Source organism: Emydura macquarii, unplaced genomic scaffold, assembly GCF_026122565.2.
Source record: "Emydura macquarii macquarii isolate MOO-44397 ecotype Brisbane River unplaced genomic scaffold, CSIRO-AGI_Emac_v2 contig_3044, whole genome shotgun sequence".
NCBI lineage: Eukaryota > Metazoa > Chordata > Testudines > Chelidae > Emydura > Emydura macquarii.
The window spans coordinates 2717391-2735582 of record NW_027133181.1 but is presented as its reverse complement, the minus strand read 5'-3'; the positions used below and the strand labels follow the sequence as shown (position 1 = coordinate 2735582).

Genomic DNA, 18192 nt, shown 5'->3' with positions numbered 1-18192 from the left:
GCATCTCTGAAAATGAGCTTTACTGTTGGTTGTGCCACCATCAGATTTTCTGAATTCATTTATAAGCTTCTTTAATTACAGTCAGGGCCCTGTTCTTTATTAAGAGTTTCTCTAGAGTGAGAAATTATAGTATTAGGCACTGTCTGTAATGGGTGAGCTTCCCAGAGAATCGGGGATGAGCATTGTGAGGTTTTTGTTAAGCACAGCTGGTTGAAATGGATACAAAATAAAGTAGAGCTCTTGCAAGCTTCTTACTCAGAGCAAACAGTGACCCCTACATGATATGAGGAGTAAAAAGGACTAAGAAAATAATCTGAGTGGAAGAACGGAACTGTTAAAAGACCCACCAGTATGGGGCTTGCATATAATCATCATCTTCTTCATAAAAAGGGTAAGTAGCACTCATGTGGGTATTTGCTATAGTATACTTCAATGCCTTGAACTGTGGCTATTGTACTGTATGGTACATCATGTTCTGTAACTGAGTATCCCTGAACTTTTCTGATGTTAGGCAAAACCGTACACATGTTCAGTCATATGACCATCTATCTGACCATTCCAAATGAAAGATGACAAGACTGTATGGAGCTAAATCCAAGTCTGTATTATTATTTTTTTTAATTTTATTTTTGGCAAGCCAGTTTTTCTCTTTGATACTTGCATTTCTGGGTGATGGTCTCCCTAGGTTGCCGGCTGTGTGTAGGTAGTGTGAGCAGACAGGAATGCCTCTTTTCTTCCTTGTCAGTCTCTGGCATTGCTTTATATGCTGTCATTGTACATAGTGCAACTGTAGGACCATGGAAAGAGGTTGTCCATCTGCCTCCTGGCTTTAAAGAAGGTGCTGCATTTTTGAATGCTCTGTAGTAGGGGGTGTCGATTGGATTTTAATTACAACATAGTGGATGAGAATGAGGGGTGAATGAAATGTATTCTAGAGCAGCTGACATCAGATGGAAAACTTTTAAAGTCATTGTGTTTAGAAACCATTCTGCCTGTTGTGCATCATTCATTTTCCTTTTATTTCCCCTCCTTCTTTATTTTATTACTAGGGACAATTGCAAAGGATATTTACAGGAAAACAGGATCTATTTTTCTTAAGCATTGCACTATGTAAATCCATGCTAATACATTTTAAAATTATTACTGACAGTGGGGAAGAAACAGCAGGAGATGAACTTTTAATAAATAAATATCCTGTTTTCATGCAAATATTTTTAGTAACACAAAACAAAACGGAAAGAGAGATTCAGCCAATGTGTTATACAAGCTGAATTGTCATTAAACATGATGGATTTCAAAATTTTCCACGGCATTTAAGAAAGCTTCAAGTGTCTCCAGACTTTTCAAAGTCACTGTTTTGGATGGTTTCAGGCCCTTAGCCAGGATAGAGGCCAGATCATCCCCTCTTGTGGAAATGATAGTTGGAGAAGAGACTGGAAACTCTGCAAGGTTCTTGGCAATGAGTTTGCTCCATGTTCTTTCCTCAAGAAGGAATTCTGACCTTATGGAGGCGGCAAGTGGTTGGTTTGGAATCATGTAGAAGCCCTTGAATTAATGCTGTCACTAGGTATTCTTTCACCATCCCCCTCCACAGCCATAAACAAAATGCAGTAAAACCTCAGAGTTACGAACTGACTGGTCAACCCCACACCTGATTTGGAACCGGAATTATGCAATCAAGCAGCAGTGGAGACAAAAAATAAAAAAGCAAATATAGTGCAGTACTGTGTTTGAACATAAACTACTAAAAAATTAAAGGGAACATTTATAGAAAAAAATTACAAAGTAAGGAAACCGTTTCTGTGCTTGTTTCTTTTAAATTAAGATGCTTAAAAGCAGCATTTTTCTTGTGCATAGTAAAGTTTTAAAGCTGTATCAAGTCGATGCTCAGTTGTAAAATTTTGAAAGAACATCCATATCGTTTTGTTCAGAGTTATGATCATTTCAGAGATACGCACAACCTCCATTCCTGAGGTGTTCATAACTCTGAGTTTCTACTGTACTTTAGAAGGGCTAAATAGGTGCAGAGAGGGACCAGTGATTCTTAAACCAGTATTAATATCCAAGTAGAATTCTACAAGCTTCCTGGGGAAACATGCTGCTCTCTAGCTCTGCCCCCTTCTTGTCCTGACTTACTGAACCTCAATTTCCACCCACCTGCACCCTGAAGTACAGCTGTACCAAAAAGTAGATTCACCTCTGGGGGAGAGTAGTGTCAGTACTGTGCACAGTTTGGCATCGGTTTTACATTCCAGGCTATGAGAATGTTTGTTTGGCCCAGACACAGATTTGAACTTAATGGCTGGTCTATATATCGATAGCAGATCAAAACCCTAGCTCAGGAAATCACTTGAACTGTAGGAACTTTGACATTTAGATCCAACATTTAAAGCTGGTTCTTACTGTGGCGCTTAACCAGAACCCTGGCTCGGACTATCCTTGATTTTTAGGGAAGTTTGGATCTGAACTTCACAGCTTGGAAACCTCTGTTTTCTGGTGGTTGCCCTCGTAAGACATGCACCATACATTCAGCATGTACAGAAGACAAACACTGTCTTTGTCAAGGGAATATTGGTGTCTGCTGAAGTGATTGGATATACCTATTAGGGTTATTCTGGAACACTAGTGCCTTCCCTTGGAATTTTCATGGGACAGACTTAACCTACTCATGGTGTGATTCTTACTATGTAAATTCTTACACATGTTTATTGGAGTTCATTACATTGTCAAGAAGTTTTTCTAAAAATACCCATTCATTGATAGGATAGAAACACAAGTCAGTTCCACTCCTTTGAGATGATCTCATGATGAGCATGTCTCACCAAATGCAATGAGATATCCATGTCATCTGTGTTATGTTCTTCATTCTTCAATAATGTAGCACTGGTGATTTGTATTACACTTGAGGATAGAAAAATCAACCTGAATAAAATAAATTGCCCGCTTAGCCCCTGAAGACTTTGACCATTTTATAGTACTTAAACACAAAGCAAGTCTTTATAAGATTTTGAATTTGGGGGGGTCACTTTCAGTTTCCAGTTCAGTTGCTCTGGAAATGTGACCTGAATACATATTGAAATTTGCCTCTTGAAATGCTAGAAGTGCACCTGGTTAGTCTTCTATCTCTAGAATAATGGTTTAATAATATTACTTCGAAGATACTGGCTATGAAATGACCCTCATTCAATTCCATGGTTCCTAGCTTTCATCCTGCTGGGGAGAAGCCCACATTTGTGCAAATCAGACTCTTTTCCTGACATGTTAATGTTAAGATTGACATTTAAGAAAAGCTTCTCTGTATTATCCCATCTGGTAAGGTATAGTCATGTTCAAAAGTGCTTGGAAGCATTTCCTTAGCCATTTTATATCTATAAAAACATACTAATCTCTAAAGTTTCAAGACACAATAACTTGGGACAAAGAACCTCTTTTACAATCTACATTTTTTTTACAGTTTTTCTCTTGATGTTTTGGATATTTTATTTAACAATTCTGTTACTGACAGACCTTTCTCTCACTCTTTAAAAAGCTATAAAATTCAAATCTTCTCATGGAGAATTTATTTTTAAGTAGTTTGTTTACATTCTGCAATATAGTTTCCTACATAGCCTAAGGAGACAGCAGATTCTAATTGCTGAACACATACAATATCTTCAGTAGAAGAATGTTGACATGCAGCATATACAATTTTGTTGTCTGCCTCACTTGATTGGAAAATGTTTTTTAAAGAATTTATTTCTTACAGCATGCCAGTACAGCAATGGGCACTGCATGCTTTCAAAATTCAAATAAAACACATAATTTCAAGTTTACTTATATTTTAGCCAAATAAACATTTAATTAGGAATGAGTAAAACATTATACTTGGGTGAAAATAAATAAAAAGCATCTGTTGCATAATTTGTATAATAGGAGCTCTATTGTATTTAGTTTCTGTTGTATATGGAGGTTTATGTGAAATTGCATGGTATGATATAAAGGGACAGGATGCACTATAAAAAATTACATTTTTTGCCACCAGATATCCCTCCAGACATCATTACATAAGCAGAGCCCACACTTTAATTCTATGGTGCCATATATATATATTTTTCCCCACTTCATTGTGATTCCCTGATCTATCTCCACCTTAGTACTTGACTTTTTCTTATGAAGGAAGAAACAACACCTTTTTCCTTATTGCCAAGAAGGCTAATGACATTTTGAGCTGCATTAGTAGGAGCATTGCCAGAAGATTGAAGGAAGTGATTACTCCCCTCTATTCGGCACTGGTGAGGCCTCATTTGGAGTACCATGTACAGTTTTGATCCCCCCCGCTACAGAAAGGATGTGGACAAATTGGAGAGAGTCTAGCAGAAGGCTAGAATGATTAGGGGTCTGGAGCACATGACTTATGAGGAGAGGCTGAGGGAACTAGGCTTGTTTAGTCTGCAGAAGAGAAGAATGAGGGGGCATTTGATAGCAGCCTTTAACTACCTGAAAGGCAGTTCCAGGGAGGATGGAGCTAGGCTGTTTTCAATGGTAGTAGATGACAGAACTAGGAACAATGGTCTCAAGTTGCAGTTGGGGAGGTCTAGGTTGGATATTAGGAAAAAGTTTTTCACTAAGACAGTGGTGAAGCACTGGAATGGGTTATCTAGAGAGGTGGTGGCATCTCCATTCTTAGAGATTTTTAAGGTGCAGCTTGACAAAGCCCTGGCTGGGATGGTTTAGTTGGGGTTGGTCCTGCTTTGAGCAGGGGATTGGACTAGATGACCTCCTGAGGTCTCGTCCAACCCTAATCTTCTATGATTCTGAGTCCTCTGCCTTTAATGTTCTCAGATCATCTCTCGGCTGAGAGTAGTTACACAATAGTATACTTACAGAAATTGGGACCTACCTCTTCTCCTTCAGAGTCCAAATGTGCTACTCCCATGGTCTCTAATTCTCCACTGTGCTGATTCAGTTGCAAGATATTTAAGTGGAGATTGTCAAAGGCACAAAGGGATTGTCTAAGGGTGTTAGGTGCCCATGTTCATTGAGTTTTAGTGTGAGATGGTTGGTTAACTGTCATTTGGACCTTTGAAAGTCGCCCCTAAGTGATAATTAATTGCTAGTGCAAAATGCTATTACTTTCCCCTCTCCTTCCCCCAAATGGAAACCAGTTTTAAAACTCAGGCTCAACTATCTTCACAAATCACGAATGTGTAATGAACTTTAGAACAAATGGGTTTTTTTGCCCAAATATTTCTACTGGAAGGGATTTATTAGTTATTGTTTGCTGTCATTTGTCTTCTGGTAACTGGAAAAAAATATTTCTAATAGCCTTCTGTTTAGAGAACAAAATGCCTTTCTGACGGCTTGGAAATGAAAGCAATGGGTACTTTATATAAGAACCTGAAAATAATGTGTTTCCCCACTCTTACACTGCTTGTAATGCATAGATTCTTTTGGTTTCCAGTTTAATTTGTATCTGCCAGCTTTTGTCTCAAGGGATAATGGTCCTGGAATTTATATTTGGGACTGATACTGATCTCATTGTCAATGGTAGAAGTCATGAGTAACTCCTCTGAAGTCAAATGGATTTAGTAAGACCAGAATTGGGCCCTTGGGGAAGAGCTGCCTACCTTTTGGATTGTTTTTTCACAGTTGTGATGTGGTCTTCTAGCAGTTAATTTCTGCTTAGAGCGCTATAACCATCCAACTTGTTGTTGATCTGTGCTCTTTCTCTCTCTAATACAGAGTTGCTCTCTAATAGTTGTTATAATGGCTCCCTAGAACCCATTCAAGTGTTTTTTAGCACTACTTGTTCATGATTTGGGTTGTTAATATGACAGTCCTTCATGATTGCATAGCCTGGCAGGGATGATGTTCAGGAATGCAGAGTAGTTTGAGTAAGTTTTGATGTCATGTCATCTAATATCTTCCTCTTTTCTCTCCTGTTTTCAGAGTATGTGGGAAATTCCCCCATTATCTACAATCTCACTATAAGATATGCCTTAGGTATTCGATGCAGGGAGTGGCAGTAGCAGTGTCACCATAGTATGTCCAACTTCAGATCTTGATTCACCACACAGACCTCTGCCTCTTGAGCTAATGGAATAACTGATAGCTGTAATAAGTTGTCATGCTCCATTTGGACCAACACTAGAGGAGGATTAGGCCCTTCACTGGTTGGTTTCACAGGTATCTGCTGACAGCAGAGGAACAGTGAGACAAATCTTGGGTTCCATTCCATGCTCAGGAGGGGTGTATGCCTCTAGTAGGCACAGATTTTTATGCCTGTTCCTATTCTCTCCCCACCCCCCAAAATTTGACCCATTCTGCCCCATCTCCTTCAACCTGTCCCTGTGATAGTCCTGTTTCTTCTCCACTTCAGCACCTCATCCCAGTCTCATTTTTCTTGCCCAGCAAGTTGTAGGCTGACCCCTTCAGATTTCCTCTCCCAATCCTAGTATCCCCATTACCCCCAGTTCTAGTCTTCTTACTCAGCCAGTCTGAGTTCCTCACCTCCTTCCTGCCTTATCATCTGAAATGTCTTTCTCCACTGGCTCCCAGTCTTCTCACTGTGCTCCCTCCCCTTGGCTCCTTGTTCCAGTCTCTTTGTCCAGCGAGTCCCAGTTACATCAGTCCATCTCACCTCCCCATCAACTTCTTCTCCCAGTCCCTATTGTTCTCATTCCCGTGCTCCTTCCCTGGGAGCACTATAGCTTTTCAAAGAAATGTGGTTGCCAACATTTTTTTTACATGGGCAAAATATTATATTTTCCCCTAGCTTTGTTCTTGGAAATGGCTGGACTGTTTTGGCTGAAATTTACCAAAAACATTTAACCTGAAGCAGATAGTTAGCATGGAAAATTTCAGCCCAAATGGTTAAAATTCAGCAAAGTTATAAGCAATTGAAATTGGGCTCTTGTAATGATAAATGTTAGGGCAATCTTCGTAATATGTGGAGCTCCCAGCCCCAGTTATCAATTATTAATATTATAGTGCTGTTTTTGTCAAGTTTTTTTGAAATTCTGGGAATAATGAAAAGAAATTAATATAATCCTAGTGAGCTAAATGTCTTAAATAATTTCCTCAGCATGAAAATATTAATACAAGGAATTAATTTCCTCTCTATTCTTAGATGGAAGTCTTACCAATTTGTCCTTAAGACATTCTATATGTACTGCATCAGTGTGGTTCCATGTCCATACTATTGGTTGCCTTACCCTCCCATACTGCAGGAAGGTTAATCAGTAAAGTAAAACAGAGACAATAGGTGATTGTTTTCTTTTCTCCCTTAAAGTCTGTAGGGCTCAAAAATTTTACCTGATACCTGGTTTTATGGAAAACTGCAATTTGTGGGCATATGAGTCAATGTCTTTGTCAGTTGAAATCATCTGTGCATGTCCAATTCAAATGATTTATAGATGCTCTTCATCTGAGCACTCAAACATTCTGATGGATCCGAACTCTACATTTCTGCCTCACTAGAGAAAATAGTGAATTAAAGGAATGTGGCAAGGATCTTATTTGGGTAGAAGATAATGAGTCAGTTATGAATTTGCATAGTGCTGTAGTTTGGAAATATAGACAGAGCAGTAGCAATGCCTACAATGGAAATTGCTTGTATGTTTAAGTAGAGTGACAGAAGGGTGTAAGGAGGGAAGCTCACACATCTGTTTTTTATTGAAAACTGCAATCAGGGTAACTTCTTGAGTTACAGATTCATAAAGGTGGAAGAAAATGAAACATGATAGTGCACTCATAATATCCTTTAACAAAGAACACCACCTAGCCTTATTGGCTGTGCTCTTGATTTTATAGTGTCTAATGGTTTCGGCACTGCTTTATGATAAGGCGGCAGCTTATGATAGTGAGATTTCCCCCCTTCTCCTCCCCTCCCTCCCCCCCCCCCAAAAAATAGTATTTTTGAAAATCCCAAATAAGAACAAAAAGTAAAAAATGCAAATATTTTTGCAGGAAAGGGTTTTCAGAAAAATTCTATTTTGGGAGAACCAAAATGAAATTTTGCTGCTTGCCTGGAAGGCTCCTGATGATATTTTTCTCCCTGTAGGGAAAAAAAGAAGTTGATAAGAACCTTTCAGATGGACAATTGGGAAGCCAGCATTTTGATTTTCCTGACAGCAAATTGTTTTTTTTTTTCTGGAAGATTTAAATTTTCCTAAGGGAAATTTTTGATTTTTTTGCGAAAAGGCCATTTTCTGTTGGAAAATTGTTTTGACTGCAGCTTCCCAACCAGCTCTACTTATGCATGCAAAATGGAAGGAAAAATTGCACAGTCATAGGGACTCATGTACTTGCAGCCATTCCTCCTAGTTAATATCATCTTACTTCAAACGATACATGAAGTCAGTCACAATTAAGAAAGAGTAAATTCTCTCTTAATAGATGGTATACACATGGGAGCAAAAGGAGAATTGGGGCAGGACTTTTTCTTTCTGTTGCCTTTCAACTTGTTACAGGTGAAGAGTCTGAATGTCTAACTGAACTTTCTGATGTTCTTTGGTCTGCAAAACTGGGCTGGAGAATAGGATTTGTGTGAGATTTCTGGTATTTCCTGCTGACTTTCAAGGATGAGGGACAGGAAGGGGGAAGAGAACGATCGGGTGTGGGGAGGAGGGATGCTGCAGCTAGCAGCCTTACTGTATGTTTTGGCCTCTCAGTTTTTTATACCAATTGAATTCATCTGAACTCTTTTCAAATTCATCTGAACTCTTTCAAACTTGAAAAAAGTTTTTGTTTGAATTTTATTAAAGACTTTGAGAGCTGGATTTCAACAGCTGAGTTGCTCCCAAGAATAGGATAAAAATACAGGCCAATATTTTTTTTAAAATGGTGCAGAAATCTAGGCTCCTAAATTTATATTTAGGCTGCAAAATAATTGGTGGGATTTTCAAAAGTACCGAGTACATAGAAAATTTCTATAGGAGCTGTTAATTATCCATAGAAATCTGCCCAATGATAATAGAAATGAAATTCATTATATTTCTTGTTCATTTACTTATAAATGAATAAACAAAACCCCATCTCACTAATTTCTGTGACTTCATGTTCCTGTTACTCTGGTCTTCTCCCTAGCTTCTACATCAACAGATATATTTTAAAATTGAAATTGCATTTGATATCAATGGGAATTTGTACCATTCTATAATCATATGTAACACACAGTTTCATTCTGGAGTGAGAGCACTTTTCACATGAGATAAAGAACCCGATGACTGACATTACTGAATAAGGTAAAAGTTAGAAGTTGGAACACTAGTACTATTGAACTTGAGCTCTGAGAAATATCTGGAGGAAAACCAATAGTCTTATATTCCATTAAATTACAGTCAGTAAACTCAGCCTCCTGGTCTTTTTCATCATGTTCTGCTTTGCAAAAACCTGGCTTATAATTGCAAAAATGCAGAAACAATCGACTGAAATGAATGTACTATATGTTGCTAAAACTGTCATTTCTTGGATGCCTTGAAAATATGTTTCCTTGGCCTTTTCAATAACACTTACTATTCTTTTTGTTGCATTGTCAAGTAATCAGAAGTTATAGATGGAAAGATCTGTAAAGTCATATCATTCTTCTGCCATTACTGGTGCAGTATATTTCTCATGCTTGAGATAATCTAGTCTTAAATATCTCAGTGGATGAGATTTCTTCCATTCTCTTGATTTGGTTTAAAACGAACAAAGAATATAGCAATTTAGTGCTAGGTAAAAATGTTTTCACTAACCTTTTTCCACTACCCCTCTTTTCTCTCTCCTCCTCTTCCCACCCCAAATGCAGATTCAGGTTGACTAAAACATTTCATAAATCCTATTGAATTTGCTGAATTGTTTCAATGGGAGAAAACAAACACAATTTAAAAATATATAGACATTTCATTCAACATTTTCTAAACTAAATGTTTGATTTTTTTCAAGTTGAAATCTCTTGTCGTTTTGAATTTTGCTTTTTAACATCAAATGAAATAAAGCTTTTATTCAACCCAAAACAATTTTTAAAAATTCAGTTTAACCATTAAACCAAAAAATCAGTCATTTGTACATCTCTAATTCCAAGACCAGAGTTCAATTTTTTTTTCACAATGTCCCAAGTTGTAAGGAGGTGCCCTAACTCTCATGGTCTCTGCAGTTGAGCATCTCTTTGACAAATGTTTTCTCAAGGGACATAGTAGTGTACATCCAAAAGAATAGGCTATAACTGCAAAGCAGACAAATAATAATCTCTCACAATTTGTCAGGACCTGTTAATGTGTTTCCTGGAGAAAATAAATTGTTCCCACTTGCTTAGTGATCTTCCAAGTCACTAATCCAGTCCCCTGCATTAACTCAGAACTAACTATTATCTAGACCATCCCTGACAGATGTTTGTCTAACCCAGCGGTGCTGGAAAATTTTTTTATAGTGGGGGTGCCGAGATTCATTGAACCAAACTGTAAACCCTGTATATGATGGAAACCACTTCAAGTCAGGAAGTGTGGCAGCACCCCTAGTTCCAGCACCTATGGTCTAACCTGTTCTTAAAAACCTCAAACAATGGAGATTACACAACCAGGTAATTTATTCAAGTGCTTAACAATCCTTACAGTTAGGAAAGTTTTCCTAATGTCTAACCTAAATCTCCCTTGCTGCAATTTAAGCCCATTACTACTTGCCTTGTCCTCAGGAGATAAGAACAATTTATTATCCTCCTCTTTATAACATACTTTTAGGTACTTGAAGACATGTCCCCCCCACTCCCCTCAGTTTTCTCTTCTTCAAACTGAACACACCCATCTTCTTAAATCTCTCCTTCTAGGTCAAGTTTTCTAGACCTTTTAATAATTTTTTGTTGCTCAACTCTAGACTTTCTCCAATTTGTCCTCATCTTTCCCAAAGGGTGGTTCCCAGAACCACTCCAACTGAGACCTTATTAGTGCTCAGTAGAGTGGAAGAATAACTCTTCTTGTCTTGCTTACAACAATCCTGCTAATACATCCCAGAATGTTTGCGCTTTTTTTGCAACAGTTTTACATTGTAGACTCATATTTAGTTTGTGATCTGCTATAGCTCCACTACAACCTCTAGTTCCAAAAGAAAAGTTCTGTTTCTGATCTGACTTGTAGTGAATCAGAAATGTTTTTCGTTTTTTTTTTTCAATCAGTACTTCTTAAAAATGAAGATTGCTGTTTAAGAATATATTTTACGTTGTATATATGGGGAAAAAATGTTCCATGCAGCTGTTCCATCTTGTAAATGTATATCTTTCTTTAACTCATGGGTGCCCTAACCACTGGACTACAGTCATTTTCATGCTTTCTCTTTCTCTGGCCCAACTGTGGATAAAGACTTAAGTAGTCATTGAGCTAGAGAGAGACAGAGAGCTTGAGAATGATTCTGTAGATTACCTACAGGCATGTAGGATACTCTGAGTCCAGTCCCCCTGCTCCAATCATTCTTTCATTATCTATCCACAGTAGAAAAGTTTCAACAGAAAAGACTGAGGGAGCCCTACATCAGAATATCCTGTAGCTTAGTGGTTCCAGAGCTCTGGTGAGAGATAATGAGCCTGTGTTCAAATCCTTGCTGCCCCCTCTGCAAGAGAGGGGGAAATTGAACCTGGGTCTCCCACATCCCAGGAATGTGCTCAACTTATAGGCAAGTGCTCAAGCAGGTGTGTGGAACCTCACCACCACTTCCTCTGGCTAAAATGGTGTAAGCACTAGAGCTAGGAACTGGATTCAAGATCTACCTTTTTCCTGTAGCAGTTCTCTTGTTATCATCATTGGCTTGAAAGAAGAAAAAAAAGAAATAACATTAACAACGCTATTAATACTACTGACTGAACCTTTTGACTCTCTTCTGACCTCTACAAAAGCTACTGAAAAGTGTGTTTTCAAAGCGCAGGGCCACTCCGTCAACATGGATTTTGGTAGAGATCCATCAGGTGTACCCTAGAGAAGAGAGGTTAAATAGCAGACATCCTAACCTTGAAGCCAAAAACAGCTGATGTCTTTTCAGATCAGCCAGACAAACATTTCTATTCATCAATAGAACAGAGTCATCCATATGCATGTGCACGTACAGTGGATTACAGGCTCCATTCTCATACAGTGAGTGTTGGAAGCGAGCTGGCAGCAGACAGCTTCCACCTCCCTGATGTTTGTTGTCCGTCTTCATGTTCTGACCCTTAGCAGAGGAAGTATTTTCTTTACATTTTCAGGACTCAATTCAAAGCGTTCCTATTTCTTTACCAACCAACGTCCAGTTTCATGAAGATTCCCTTGAAACCTTCAAACATTAAAACACAATTCACTGGCATGGGAATGCGAAAAATGAAACAATATTTACAACTCGAAGGAGAAAACAAAATGGACACAAAGCAAGAGAAAATGATAGGTGATGTCACTGGCCCCATTGGAGACTGAAATAGCTTATTTTTGAACATGCTTTCTGCCTACCAAATTCTAATGCATGCTTGTAGTTCTCTCTGAATCAATGGGATTGGTGCATATTTAGTATAGGGTAGAATTTGCTGCATGAGCTTTATTGTGCTGTCAAGTTTGTATCATTACAAAGCTGTTCTTTACTGTGTAGTGCTTCCTTTACTCCCTTCCCTTTAACATTGTGACATAATTTTGTTGGTGCTTCAGATCACTGAATTTGAAATTAGAGAAAATTTTACTGGAAATTTTTTCAAAAGATTAACTCACTATATTTAAACCCTATTCTGACTCATGTTATTTCAATATAAAAGATATGACTCAGTAAGTAAACCAATTTTTATTTGATTATTATAAGTGAAACAGTAAACAACAAAACCTAACCCATCATTACTGTTATGTATGTAAAATAATACCAGATTACCACATTTCACTCCAAGTTAACCACTATATTACATTTCATATGTTTCTACATTAAAAAAGGTTTTACTTCTTAATGATTCAATGTGCCTGAAAAATCTATATCAGTAAATATATACTGTAGTTCTTAGTTTAATATAAATTAAGTAATGCCCTTTCTATAGCTACAGAAGTATTTAAATAATGGATGTTTGGAGGCGGACTATTCCAGTTTCAGCAAAGTCATTGTTAATATCTTGATTCCCAAATAAACAAAAGCTTCAGACAGGCAATTTTGTTCAGATACTTGAAAATATGAGAGCACAGATGAGCTAGTGGTTAGGGTGCTAGCGTAGGCTGGGGAGAACTGTGTTCAACTTCCTGCTCTGCCATAGACTTACTGTCTGACCTTGGACCTTTGAGTTTCAGTTCCCTGTCTGTAAAATGGGATAACACCCATAACATCCCAGCTTCATGGGTTGGTGTGAGTATAAATACACTAAAGATGGTGAGGAGCTCAGATACTATGGTAATGGAGACCATATTAGTACTTTAGAGATGTGCATTTGTGTGTGTGTCAGGAAAGTCTATTTCTATTCTCCAGTATTGTAAATTATTCCTGCTATCAGAAAGGATTGTGTGATAGATAGAGATGGGTGCTTAGTGGGGCTGCTGGGCTCCTCTTTTCTTTCTGGATTCCATAGAACCATAGAGAATAAGGCCAGAAGGGACCACCGGATCAACTAGCCTGAGCTCCTGTATATCACAAACCATCAACACTAACCAGCAGTCACACACTAAATCCAAAACAATCAAAATTAGACCAAAGTATTACAGCCCATAGGAGATTAGACTATTATGTATCACAGGAAGAGAACAGAAGGGACTGAAGGTGCACCAATGGTCAAGGCCACTGCAATGACAGGAATTAAGTGAGATAGATATACCCAGATAATTGTGAGCCACCCTCAAGCTGCACAGGAAGATCGAAAAAAAACCCCAAGGTCACTGCCAACCTCATCTGGGTGAAAATTCCTTCTGGACCACACATGTGGTGGTCAGTTAGACCCTGAGAATGTGAGCTAGACCCAGTTTGCAAAGCATGTGAGAGAGATTGCTCAGTGCCACTCAGCCTGTCCTCCAGTCCAGTGTCACATCTCCAACCGTATGCTTCAGAAGTAGGAGACAAAAACTGCCACTGTGGGGAGAGGAAAGAATTCCTTCTTGACCCCTGCAGGTGACCAGCTGAAACCCTGAAGCATGAGCTTTTAGGAGTATAAATTAGAAGGAATGCCCAGAGATGCCGAACCCTGCTTACCATCACAAATAGCAACCCTGTTGTACAATCTTACTCATATGTTTCTCCAGCTATCTCTTTAAACTAATTGTTCCCCCCTAGAACTCCTATTGGAAGGCTATTCCATGACCTCACTCCCCTGATGGTTAGAAACCTTATGATTTCCACCCTGAATTTGTTCATGACCTGATTATACTCATTTGTTCTTATGCCAATATTATCCTTCAGTTCATATAGCTCTTCGCACACACTGATGCCCTCCGCTTCCCTGTACACACTGTATTTCTAGAGAACAATCATATCCCTTCTTAGCCTTTGTTTTGCTAGGCTAAGCAAGTGAAACTTTTTCAGTCTCCTATGCTAAGAGGAGCCATCCATTCATTTTAGTAGCTCTTTTCTGCATTTCTTCCAGTTTGTATTTATCTTTCATGAACACAAGTGACTGGAACTGCATACAGTATTCCAGATCAGGCCATTGGTAGGACTAGCTTCCAGTCCAGTCAGAGATGTTGTTTCTACTTGCCTTATTTTTGGATTTGATCAGACCTCTTCCCTTTTTGGGGACTAATTATCTATAATGCTTCAAGTCAGGGATGGCACCCCTGAAACTTTTAACTATCTCTCTTCCTAAATTGCTAACTCCTCTCAGACTTAGCTGCTTCAGATTTCATATAACTTTTGAGTCTCTTTCTTCAGGATCTAACTTGTAAATCACATTACATTAAAGGGAAAGAGCGGCTTCATTAAATTTGACACTTTCTTTTTTTTATTTCAGGTTTTCCTCTGTGACTTCGTGTCTGTGGATATAAATTGAACCACTCTGCAAATAGCCCTGCAAGGCTTTGTACCACAGAGACCCCTCTGAGGAACACTTCCCTCTCCACTTTTCCCTTAGTCTGGGGGCTAGTAATTCACCGCTGAACACAATTTTTACATTCATTCCCCACTACGCTGGTTCAGCTGGAAGAATTAGGAAAGTGTTTTTAAAAAAGGGGTGTGTGGGGAGACTGACAGATGGCAAATAGGCCCCTAGTTCCATATACATCTAAATGTGAAATTTTTTAAACCTGAGTTTGGGTTTTCTGTAGGTGGTGCCATTTTCATTTTAGGGGGTACATGGAATTTGGGTCTGCTCAATTTCGTTGTTCTCTCTCTCTGGGTTTGAATTTCAAGAACTCTGAAGACCTGTTTGCAAACTGACCTTGGCACAAAGTGTCTGCACCAGTGAAGTCAGTGGGAGCTTTGCCATCTTGGTGTGTTCTGCCAAGATTCTTACCATATGAAGGCTTTAGAAAGACATTATATATTTTATCCTAAAGGTGGTAAGATCTGTTCTTGTGTTGTCTTATGGAAGCACACTTATCATTGACAAGAAGGTGATTGCCCATTTCACACTCCTTTTACTTAGCCAGGTCTGGGATGTTAGTAGTTATGAGTGCAATATAAAATGTGACTTGTTTAATTTAACTCCCAGTTTTAAGATAGTCTTTGTTCCTACCAAATAACATTTAAGAACTAGAAGATCAAAAGTAATATTTAAAAACATTAATAGGTTAACAAGGAGTTCAATAAAATGCTTTTAAATTGTATCCAGGATATAGTGTAACTGATTTTTAAAAAGTTGGAGACAGACATGGTTACAGTGACATACAGAATGAAATTTTCTCAGTTCCACCACCAGAGATAGAGTGAAGATGTAATGGGATCTTATTTCTGTCCTGATCTGCCTTGAAAGGGAAGAAGGCACAATTCAAAAATAAAATAAGGAAAGAGCTGCTAGAGTAGAAATCTGTGAGTTTATTCACAAACAGAAAGAATAAGATCCTAAGAATCAAGCAATGTGATATATCCAATTCTCTTAAGATAAAGTGAGGAGGACTTGTTCATGAAGATAGTTAATCTATTGTCTACCATTGAAATTCTTCACTGGTATTCTCCCACGTTATAGGTACATTCATTAATCACAGTGGAATCATTACTAGGTAAAAATTGTAACCATGATACACAACAGCTCTCAGTACTGCACTTCACAGCAAAATCTCACAAAGGGCAGCCACTTATCCATGTCATCACTGTGTTCATGCCTTAATTCCTGAACTCACTGATTAAATGTTGCTGAACATCTTCCCTCCAGTCTCTTCCTTGCCTGATTTTATTTCCTCTGAAGACTTGGACCTCCATTCTTTGCATCTCCTGCCATGGCTTGAAATTCTGCTTCTTGGTTCTCTCAACCTGCCACGTCTAATAATCTCACACAGAAAACGCTTATGCAAGCCAGTTGGCTTGGTTTTCTGTCTTAAGGGAAGAGTACATCTGTTTTTTGGATTAAATCACTCTTATAAAGTCATGCTTATTTAGTTGACAGAAAAAAAACATAATTTAAAGCTTTCATTTGTTCTTGTGTTAAAAGATTTCATAGCTTGAATTCACCATGGTTTTACCCTTGTTGAGAAATAAAAAATTAAAGTTCATTATGGTGATCCAATCTCTCCTTTTCTCTTGATTCGAGACACAGCAAGCTTTTCACCAGCGATGTTGGGTTCCCTGACCAAGACTCTCAAACCTTGCAAGCTATCTGTTTTCCCAGTAGGTTTGTTCTTCTGCATGAGACTAATTAGATTAGATTATCACCTATCAGATGTGCATGAAGAGAGGCCAAAAGGAGATGCCAAAAAATCATACCTTTCTAAGGGCTGGAGCCAAGAGAGCAGCTGAGAAGTGAAGTAGCATTATAGAAGAGATCACAGTATCATTTAAAATGTGATTGTACTTTGGGGCAGGATTATACAGTAAGAGTAGTAAATGTACTACATGTCATGTAGTTCATGACACAGAGACTGACTGACTGACAAGAGTCCATGGAATGAACATCAAAGCAGTTTTTTAAATTATATTTTTAAGGATCTTGGGCTGAAATCCTTAAAGGTATTTAGATTCCTAACTTCCATGTATTTCAATGAGCCTTAGAGATTAGTAAAGAACTAGAGAAGAGCCTGAAAGAGGATTAGAGGTCTAGTAGACTTTTATTTGAAGAGGCATCATTAACCAGTGGTTAGAGCATGGAATTGGGAATCAGAAACACCTAGATTACTGACAACCTGAGCTAAATTTGTACAGGCGTGACTACCTCCCCTTTCCTGGTTACTCTGCAGCCAGTCCGCATTCACATCCAGAAAGTAGTGACTTAAAATAGGATTTTAAAACCTAGCTAATATTTATTAAATTTAAAACCAATATATATATCTATTTGAAGGACAGATAAAATTGTAGCCAATGGAACAATAGTACTGATAACTAAGGTCCATTGCTAAAATTTAAGATATGGAGAACTAAAAATGAGTAATGGATTAGCAGGATACAAAAAATTGTTTTCCGGGATCACTGCTTGCCACTGAAGAGGGCGAGCATATCAGCTGTGGCATACATGGCAGGTCTGCATACACTTTATTAAATGTTTTGCATTTTTCTATTCCCAGGAGCTTTAAAAGATCATCATTACCTTTGCTCCTCTTCCCCAATTACAAACCCAAAAAAGTGGACAATCTTACCTCTGGTGATCATCTTAATCTCCTCTTCCAACTCAGAGCAATATCCTGTCTTCCCTCTGTGGGCTGACTCCAAACTGTCAGCGTTGTCTTCCCACCTCACCGTAATATCCACTAAGGCAACTATCCCATCTCTCTCAAACAGAATATCTGGCTTCCTCAAATTTCCCTCTTTATTTCGAAGGTGTGGCTCAACCAACACCCCCCATCCAAATTTACTAATCTTCTCAATCAAAGCTTTTACAATCTTATTGTGTCTATTAATTTGAGCATCCTTGATCTTAGTACACTGCCCAGATATATGGGGAATAGTTTCTTTGACCTTTCCACACCATCTGCACAGCGCCGTATCTTTCTCTCTTCTTGCTAGCTCTCTCCGGTCGGAAATATGTTCGCCCTCATCTGTAAAGCAGCTATCAAAGAGGAGGACATGGACATGTTGGCCAAACATAGATATTTTAAAAAAGAATTACTAATAATGTAATTTTTAAAATACCTCACACCTACGCCATGCCACCTCAAATTACTCCACCTACTATATTCC

The 18192-nt window shown here is 38.4% G+C and overlaps 1 long non-coding RNA gene across 1 annotated transcript in view; it reads left to right on the top strand.

Annotated features, from left to right (window-relative positions):
- The first annotated feature begins 274 nt into the window (after window positions 1-274).
- LOC137141343 (uncharacterized) overlaps window positions 275-18192 on the top strand; it is a 51681-nt gene continuing 33763 nt past the window's right edge. Inside the window, exon 1 of the long non-coding RNA XR_010916593.1 lies at window positions 275-391. This is a non-coding gene — a long non-coding RNA (uncharacterized lncRNA). The remainder of the gene's footprint in view (window positions 392-18192) is intronic.